General features: G+C 46.0%; 2 protein-coding genes across 3 annotated transcripts in view; both read right to left on the bottom strand.

Moving 5' to 3' along the window:
• Positions 1 to 10,620, bottom strand: part of LOC139421213 (uncharacterized) — a 1,124,809-nt gene that overhangs the window by 924,375 nt on the left and 189,814 nt on the right. The gene's annotated exons all lie outside the window — the stretch shown is intronic.
• The window catches only part of LOC139421134 (CUGBP Elav-like family member 3), a 91,507-nt gene that overhangs the window by 79,317 nt on the left and 1,570 nt on the right, over positions 1 to 10,620 (bottom strand). The gene's annotated exons all lie outside the window — the stretch shown is intronic.

The following is a 10,620-nucleotide window of genomic DNA, read 5'->3' on the forward strand; positions in this document are numbered from 1 at the left end:
ATAGAGATGAACAATGACCCCCCCTCCAAACACACACACACTTAATAGAAATTAACAATGACCCCCCCCAAACACACACACACTTAATAGAAATGAACAATGACCCCCCCCTCCAAACACACACACTTAATAGAAATGAACTATGACCCCCCCCCTCCAAACACACACACACTTAATAGAAATTAACTATGACCCCCCCCTCCAACACACACACACTTAATAGGAATGAACAATGACCCCCCCTCCCAAACACACACACACTTAATAGAGATGAACAATGACCCCCCCTCTAAACACACACACACTTAATAGAAATTAACAATGACCCCCCCCCAAACACACACACACTTAATAGAAATGAACAATGACCCCCCCTCCAAACACACACACACTTAATAGAAATTAACAATGAACCCCACCCCGCTCCAAACACACACACACTTAATAGAAATTAACTATGACCCCCCCCCCCCCCTCCAAACACACACTCACTTAATAGAAATTAACAATGACCCCACCTCCCTCCAAACACACACATTTAATAGAAATGAACAATGACCCCCCCTCCAAACACACACACACTTAATAGAAATTAACAATGACTCCCCCTCCAAACACACACACACTTAATAGAAATGAACAATGACCCCCCCTCCAAACACACACACACTTAATAGAAATGAACAATGGACCCCACCCCCCTCCAAACACACACACACTTAATAGAAATTAACTATGACCCCCCCCCCCCCCCCCTCCAAACACACACTCACTTAATAGAAATTAACAATGACCCCACCTCCCTCCAAACACACACATTTAATAGAAATTAACAATGACCCCCCCTCCAAACACACACACACTTAATAGAAATTAACAATGACTCCCCCTCCAAACACACACACACTTAATAGAAATGAACAATGACCCCCCCCTCCAAACACACACACAGGGCCCTCTTAAAGATGGGCTTATTGCTGCAGCTCTAAAGGGGATTCTCCAAAATTGAGATGGTCTCCCTCTCAGCACGCTTGAATCAGTAGGCTTACCACTCCATTATACTGACTGGAGAAACGGCTAAGTTCCTACATAACACCACAGGTCAGAAAAATGGGTCTACCTAGTGTGTGTGTGTGTGTGTGTGTGTGTGTGTGTGTGTGTGTGTGTGTGTGTGTGTGTGTGTGTGTGTGTGTGTGTGTGTGTGTGTGTGTGTGTGTGTGTGTGTGTGTGTGTGTGTGTGTGTGTGACTGTATACTAGACTAGAGGTATGCCAGGGTTAGACAGATATTAAGATAACACCCATCATCTGAACTAGAGTGACTTGGGGTCATGGCTTAAAGGCTAAGGGTCAGGACACCTGCTAACAGGGGGGTGGGGGGTGGGGGGGGGGGGTATTTATAAGGATATGATAGGCTGCTCTCCAGTCATAGAGGATGTCTTTATACCCATCTCTCTAATAATGTAGGAGCTGTTGGCTTTTCCCAGAAAATCCCAATGTTTAACCTACAGATCGGACCGCATTCCATGTTTTCCCATTTAAGGTGAGGGAGGGCTGGGACGGAGAGATAAACAGAGAGATCAGGAACGACAGTGATCCAAAAACCAACCAAGCTCACGACTGAGTACACACACGCGCACGTGTGTGCGCACGTGCACAGACACTAGAGGATTAGAGAGTGTGAGCGAGAGAGAGCGAAACAGACAGAAAGACTGAAAGAGAGAAAGAATATACTCCCCCCTTCCCCCATCCTCTCCCAGAAGACACTGTTTGATATACAGCACCAGTCAAAAGTTTGGACACACCTACTCATTCAAGGGTTTTTCTTTATTTGTACTATTTTCAACATTGTAGAATAATAGTGAAGATATCAAAACTATAAAATAACACATATGGAATCATGTAGTAACCAAAACAGTGTTAAACAAATCAAAATATATTTAATATTTTAGTAGCCACCCTTTGCCTTGATGACAGCTTTGCACACTCTTGGCATTCTCTCAACCAGCTTCACCTGGAATGCTTTTCCAACAGCCTTGAAGGAGTTCCCACATATGCTGAGCACTTGTTGCTGCTTTTCCTTCACTCTGCGATCCAACTCATCCCAAACCATCTATATTGGGTTGAGGTTGGATGATTGTGAGGTCATCTGATGCAGCACTCCATCACTCTCCTTCTTGGTCAAATAGCCCTTACACAGCCTGGAGGTGTGTTCGATCAATGTCCTGTTGAAAAACAAATGATAGTCCCACTAAGCACAAACCAGATGGGATGGCGTATCGTTGCAGAATGCTGTGGTAGTCATGCTGGTTAAGTGTGCTTTGAATTCTAAATAAATCACAGAGAGTGTCACCAGCAAAGTACCCCCACACCATCACATACACATACAGAGATCATCCGTTCACCTACACTTTGTCTCACAAAGACAAGGCGGTTGGAACCAAAAATCTCAAATTTGGACTCCAGACCAAAGGACAGATTTCCACCTGTATAATGTCCATTGCTCATGTTTCTTGGCCCAAGCAAGTCTCTTCTAATTATTGGTGTCCTTTAGTAGTAGTTTCTTTGCAGAAATTCGACCATGAAGGCCTGATTCACACAGTCTCCTCTGAACAGTTGATGTTGAGATGTGTCTGTTACTTGAACTCTGTGAAGCATTTATTTGGGCTGCAATTTCTGAGGCTGGTAACTCTAATGAACTTATTCTCTGCAGCAGAAGTAACTCTGGGTATTCCTTTCCTGTGGCAGTCCTCATGAGAGCCAGTTTCATCATAACGCTTGATGGTTTTTGCGACTGCACTTGAAGAAACTTTCAAAGTTCTTGAAATTTTCTGGATTGACTGACCTTCATGTCTTAAAGTAATGATAGAATGTTGTTTCTCTTTGCTTATTTGAGCTGTTCTTGCCATAATATGGACTTGGTCTTTTACCAAATAGGATTATCTTCTGTATACCATCCCTACCTTGCCACAACAAAACTGATTGGCTCAAACACAGTAAGAAGGAAATAAATTCCACAAATGAACTTTTAACAAGGCACGGTTAATTGAAATGTATTCCAGGTGAAGCTGGTTGAGAGAATACCAAGAGTGTGCAAAGCTGTCATTAAGGCAAAGGGTGTCTACTTTGAAGAAACTCAAATATAAAATATATTTTGATTTGTTTAACACTTTTTTGGTTAATACATGATTCCATTTGTGTTATTTCATAGTTTTAGTGTCTTTACTATTATTCTAAAATGTAGAAAATTGTAAAATAAAGAAAAACCGTTGAATGAGTAGATGTGTCCAAACTTTTGACTGGTACTGTATGTGATCAGGAGACGGTGATAAGTGACAGTGTTTCCATGGTGACCCACCATCAGACACATGCTAAACAGACAGCCTACTCTACTGTTGAAGTGTTTACATCAATGATAGTGCTACTACATCAGCATTACTATCAACCTAGACCAGCATTACTATCAACCTAGACCAGCATTACTATCAACCTACACCAGCATTACTATCAACCTAGACCAGCATTACTATCAACCTAGACCAGCATTACTATCAACCTAGACCAGCATTACTATCAACCTACACCAGCATTACTATCAACCTACATCAGCATTACTATCAACCTAGACCAGCATTACTATCAACCTAGACCAGCATTACTATCAACCTACACCAGCATTACTATCAACCTACACCAGCATTACTATTAACCTACATCAGCATTACTATCAACCTAGACCAGCATTACTATCAACCTAGACCAGCATTACTATCAACCTAGACCAGCATTATTATCAACCTACACCAGCATTACTATCATCCTACACCAGCATTACTATCAACCTAGAACAGCATGACTATCAACATACACCAGCATTACTATCAACCTAAACCAGCATTACTATCAACCTAGACCAGCATTACTATCAACCTAGACCAGCATTACTATCAACCTAAACCAGCATGACTATCAACCTAGACCAGCATTACTATCAACCTACACCAGCATTACTATCAACCTAGACCAGCATTACTATCAACCTACACCAGCATTACTATCAACCTAGACCAGCATTACTATCAACCTACACCAACATTACTATCAACCTACACCAGCATCACTATCAACCTAAACCAGCATTACTATCAACCTAAACCAGCATTACTATCAACCTGGACCAGCATTACTATCAACCTACACCAGCATTACTATCAACCTAGACCAGCATTACTATCAACCTACACCAACATTACTATCAACCTAGACCAGCATTACTATCAACCTAAACCAGCATTACTATCAACCTACACCAACAATACTATCAACCTACACCAGCATTACTATCAACCTACACCAGCATTACTTTCAACCTACACCAGCATTACTATCAACCTAGACCAGCATTACTATCAACCTAGACCAGCATTACTATCAACCTACACCAACATTACTATCAACCTAGACCAGCATTACTATCAACCTACACCAGCATTACTATCAACCTACACCAGCATTACTATCAACCTAGACCAGCATTACTATCAACCTAGACCAGCATTACTATCAACCTACACCAGCATTACTATCAACCTACACCAACATTACTATCAACCTAGACCAGCATTACTATCAACCTAAACCAGCATTACTATCAACCTACACCAACAATACTATCAACCTACACCAGCATTACTATCAACCTAGACCAGCATTACTATCAACCTACACCAGCATTACTTTCAACCTAGACCAGCATTACTATCAACCTACACCAGCATTACTATCAACCTAAACCAGCATTACTATCAACCTAGACCAGCATTACTATCAACCTACACCAGCATTACTATCAACCTAAACCAGCATTACTATCAATCTAAACCAGCATTACTATCAACCTAGACCAGCATTACTATCAATCTAAACCAGTATTACTATCAACCTACACCAGCATTACTATCAACCTAGACCAGCATTACTATCAACCTACACCAGCATTACTATCAACCTAGACCAGCATTACTATCAACCTAGACCAGCATTACTATCAACCTACACCAACATTACTATCAACCTAGACCAGCATTACTATCAACCTACACCAGCATTACTATCAACCTACACCAGCATTACTATCAACCTAGACCAGCATTACTATCAACCTAGACCAGCATTACTATCAACCTACACCAGCATTACTATCAACCTACACCAACATTACTATCAACCTAGACCAGCATTACTATCAACCTAAACCAGCATTACTATCAACCTACACCAACAATACTATCAACCTACACCAGCATTACTATCAACCTAGACCAGCATTACTATCAACCTACACCAGCATTACTTTCAACCTAGACCAGCATTACTATCAACCTACACCAGCATTACTATCAACCTAAACCAGCATTACTATCAACCTAGACCAGCATTACTATCAACCTACACCAGCATTACTATCAACCTAAACCAGCATTACTATCAATCTAAACCAGCATTACTATCAACCTAGACCAGCATTACTATCAATCTAAACCAGTATTACTATCAACCTACACCAGCATTACTATCAACCTAGACCAGCATTACTATCAACCTACACCAGCATTACTATCAACCTAGACCAGCATTACTATCAACCTACACCAGCATTACTATCAACCTAGACCAGCATTACTATCAACCTAAACCAGCATTACTATCAACCTAGACCAGCATTACTATCAACCTACACCAACAATACTATCAACCTACACCAGCATTACTTTCAACCTACAACAGCATTACTATCAACCTACACCAGCATTACTATCAACCTAAACCAGCATTACTATCAACCTACACCAACATTACTATCAACCTACACCAGCATTACTATCAACCTACACCAGCATTACTATCAACCTACACCAGCATTACTATCACCCTAAACCAGCATGACTATCAACCTAGACCAGCATTACTATCAACCTACACCAGCATTACCATCAACCTAGACCAGCATTACTATCAACCTAGACCAGCATTACTATCAACCTACACCAGCATTACTATCAACCTAGACCAGCATTACTATCAACCTAAACCAGCATTACCATCAACCTAGACCAGCATTACTATCAACCTAGACCAGCATTACTATCAACCTACACCAGCATTACTATCAACCTAGACCAGCATTACTATCAACCTACACCAGCATTACTATCAACCTAGACCAGCATTACTATCAACCTAGACCAGCATTACTATCAACCTAGACTAGCATTACTATCAACCTAAACCAGCATTACCATCAACCTAGACCAGCATTACTATCAACCTACACCAGTATTACTATCAACCTACACCAGCATTACTATCAACCTAGACCAGCATTACTATCAACCTACACCAGCATTACTATCAACCTAGACCAGCATTACTGTCATGTACTGTCATGTTGTGTCTTGTCTCTGTCCTTTCCCTTCATCCTGTCTCCCTCTGCTGGTCGTTGTTAGGTTACCTTTTCTCCCCCTCTTTCCCCCAGCTGTGCCTTGTCTCCTCCTAACCACCTCGTCACCCCTTTTCCCACCTGTTCCCTTTTTCCCTCTGATTAGGTCCCTATATCTCTCTCTGTTCCTGCTCCTGTCCTTGTCGGATTCTTGTTTGTTGTGTTTCATGCCTGAACCAGACTGTCGTCATGTTTGCTGTAACCTTGTCTTGTCCTGTCGGAATCTGCCGGTCCGCCTGAGCCTACCTATGTTTGGTAATTAAAGAAGCTCTGTTTAAGTTAATTCGCTTTTGGGTCCTCATTCACGCACCGTAACAGAAGAATCCGACCAAGAATGGACCCAGCGACTTCGGATCCTCTCCACTCAGCCGTCGGGATCCAGGGAGCGATGCTAGGCAGACACGAGCAGGAATTGTCTGCTGCTCGACATGCCGTTGAGACCCTGGCCACCCAAGTCTCCAACCTCACAGAACAGGTTCACCATCTCCGCCTCGATCCACCGGCCACTTCCAGGGCTTTCGAATCTCCGGAGCCCAGAATCAATAACCCGCCGTGTTACTCTGGGGAGCCCACTGAATGCCGCTCGTTCCTCACCCAGTGTGATATTGTGTTTTCTCTCCAGCCCAACACTTACGCCAGGAGCACTGCTCGTGTCGCCTACGTCATATCTCTCCTTACTGGACGGGCTCGTGAGTGGGGCACGGCAATCTGGGAGGCAAGGGCTGAGTGTACTAACCAGTATCAGGACTTTAAGGAGGAGATGATACGGGTTTTTGATCGATCTGTTTTTGGGGAGGAGGCTTCCAGGGCCCTGTCTTCCCTATGTCAAGGCAATCGATCCATAACAGACTACTCTATTGAGTTTCGCACTCTTGCTGCCTCCAGTGGCTGGAACGAGCCGGCTTTGCTCGCTCGTCTTCTGGAGGGTCTCCGCGCAGAGGTAAAGGATGAGATTCTCTCCCGGGAGGTTCCTTCCAGCGTGGATTCCTTGATTGAACTCGCTATTCGCATTGAGCGACGGGTTGATCTTCGTCACCGAGCTCGTGGAAAGGAGCTCGCGTTCTCCGTTGCCCCCCTCTCCGCATCACTACCATCTTCCTCTGCCGGCTCGGGAGCTGAGCCTATGCAGCTGGGAGGTATCCGCATCTCGACTAAGGAGAGGGAACGGAGAATCACCAACCGCCTCTGTCTCTATTGCGGTTCTGCTGGTCATTTTGTCACTTCATGTCCAGTAAAAGCCAGAGCTCATCAGTAAGCGGAGGGCTACTGGTGAGCGCTACTACTCCTGTCTCTCCTTCAAGATCCTGCACTACCTTGTCGGTCCATCTACGCTGGACCGGTTCGTCAGCTTCCTGCAGTGCCTTAATAGACTCTGGGGCGGAGGGCTGTTTTATGGACGAGACCTGGGCTCGGGAACATGACATTCCTCTCAGACAGTTAAAGGAGCCCACGGCCTTGTTCGCCCTGGATGGTAGTCCTCTCCCCAGGATTCAGCGTGAGACGCTACCTTTAACCCTCACTGTTTCTGGTAATCATAGTGAAACCATTTCTTTTTTAATTTTTCGTTCACCTTTTACACCTGTTGTTTTGGGCCATCCCTGGCTAGTTTGTCATAATCCTTCCATTAATTGGTCTAGTAATTCTATCCTCTCCTGGAACGTCTCTTGTCATGTGAAATGTTTAATGTCTGCTATCCCTCCTGTTTCCTCTGTCTCTTCTTCACAGGAGGAGCCTGGTGATTTGACAGGGGTGCCGGAGGAATATCACGATCTGCGCACGGTGTTCAGTCGGTCCAGGGCCACCTCTCTAACGACAAGGTCCACCCATGCGCGTATTTTTCTCATCGCCTGTCGCCGTCGGAACGTAACTATGATGTGGGTAACCGCGAACTGCTCGCCATCCGGTTAGCCCTAGGCGAATGGCGACAGTGGTTGGAGGGGGCGACCGTTCCTTTTGTCGTTTGGACTGACCATAGGAACCTTGAGTACATCCGTTCTGCCAAACGACTTAATGCGCGTCAGGCGCGTTGGGCGCTGTTTTTCGCTCGTTTCGAGTTCGTGATTTCTTATCGTCCGGGCTCTAAGAACACCAAGCCTGATGCTTTGTCTCGTCTCTTCAGTTCTTCAGTAGCCTCCACTGACCCCGAGGGGATTCTCCCTGAGGGGCGTGTTGTCGGGTTGACTGTCTGGGGAATTGAGAGGCAGGTAAAGCAAGCGCTCACTCACACTCCGTCGCCGCGCGCTTGTCCTAGGAACCTTCTTTTCGTTCCCGTTCCTACTCGTCTGGCCGTTCTTCAGTGGGCTCACTCTGCCAAGTTAGCCGGCCACCCTGGCGTTCGGGGTACGCTTGCTTCCATTCGCCAGCGTTTTTGGTGGCCCACCCGGGAGCATGACACGCGTCGTTTCGTGGCTGCTTGTTCGGTCTGCGCGCAGACTAAGTCCGGTAACTCTCCTCCTGCCGGCCGTCTCAGGCCGCTTCCTATTCCCTCTCGACCGTGGTCTCACATCGCCTTAGATTTTGTCACCGGACTGCCTTCGTCAGCGGGGAAGACTGTTATTCTTACGGTTGTCGATAGGTTCTCTAAGGCGGCTCATTTCATTCCCCTTGCTAAGCTTCCTTCTGCTAAAGAGACGGCACAAATCATCATCGAGAATGTTTTCAGAATTCATGGCCTTCCGTCAGACGTCGTTTCGGACAGAGGTCCGCAATTCACGTCTCAATTTTGGAGGGAGTTTTGCCGTTTGATTGGGGCTTCCGTCAGTCTCTCTTCCGGCTTTCACCCCCAGTCTAACGGTCAAGCAGAACGGGCCAATCAGACTATTGGTCGCATCTTACGCAGTCTTTCTTTTCGCAACCCTGCGTCTTGGTCAGAACAGCTCCCCTGGGCAGAATACGCCCACAACTCGCTTCCTTCGTCTGCGACCGGGCTATCTCCTTTTCAGAGTAGCCTCGGGTACCAGCCTCCGCTGTTCTCATCTCAGTTCGCCGAGTCCAGCGTCCCCTCCGCTCAGGCTTTTGTCCAACGTTGCGAGCGCACCTGGAAGAGGGTCAGGTCTGCACTTTGCCGTTATAGGACGCAGACTGTGAGGGCTGCTAATAAGCGTAGAACTAAGAGTCCTAGATATTGTCGCGGTCAGAGAGTTTGGCTCTCCACTCAGAACCTTCCCCTTAAGACGGCTTCTCGCAAGTTGACCCCGCGGTTCATTGGTCCGTTCCGTATTTCTCGGGTCATTAATCCTGTCGCAGTTCGACTTCTTCTTCCGCGATACCTTCGTCGCGTCCACCCGGTCTTCCATGTCTCCTGCATCAAGCCCGTCCTTCGCGCCCCCGCTCGTCTTCCCCCCCCCCCCCCCCCATCCTTGTCGAGGGCGCACCCATCTACAGGGTCCGTAGAATTTTGGACATGCGTCCTCGGGGCCGTGGTCACCAGTACCTCGTAGATTGGGAGGGGTACGGTCCTGAGGAGAGGAGTTGGGTTCCCTCTCGGGACGTGCTGGACCGTGCGCTGATCGAGGATTTCCTCCGTTGCCGCCAGGTTTCCTCCTCGAGTGCGCCAGGAGGCGCTCGGTGAGTGGGGGGGTACTGTCATGTACTGTCATGTTGTGTCTTGTCTCTGTCCTTTCCCTTCATCCTGTCTCCCTCTGCTGGTCGTTGTTAGGTTACCTTTTCTCCCCCTCTTTCCCCCAGCTGTGCCTTGTCTCCTCCTAACCACCTCGTCACCCCTTTTCCCACCTGTTCCCTTTTTCCCTCTGATTAGGTCCCTATATCTCTCTCTGTTCCTGCTCCTGTCCTTGTCGGATTCTTGTTTGTTGTGTTTCATGCCTGAACCAGACTGTCGTCATGTTTGCTGTAACCTTGTCTTGTCCTGTCGGAATCTGCCGGTCCGTCTGAGCCTACCTATGTTTGGTAATTAAAGAAGCTCTGTTTAAGTTAATTCGCTTTTGGGTCCTCATTCACGCACCGTAACAATTACTATCAACCTAGACCAGCATTACTATCAACCTAGACCAGCATTACTATCAACCTAGACCAGCATTACTATCAACCTAGACCAGCATGACTATCAACCTACACCAGCATTACTATCAACCTACACCAGCATTACTATCAACCTCCTGTAGCT

This window comes from Oncorhynchus clarkii, chromosome 2 (genome assembly GCF_045791955.1).
Source record: "Oncorhynchus clarkii lewisi isolate Uvic-CL-2024 chromosome 2, UVic_Ocla_1.0, whole genome shotgun sequence".
Taxonomy (NCBI): domain Eukaryota; kingdom Metazoa; phylum Chordata; class Actinopteri; order Salmoniformes; family Salmonidae; genus Oncorhynchus; species Oncorhynchus clarkii.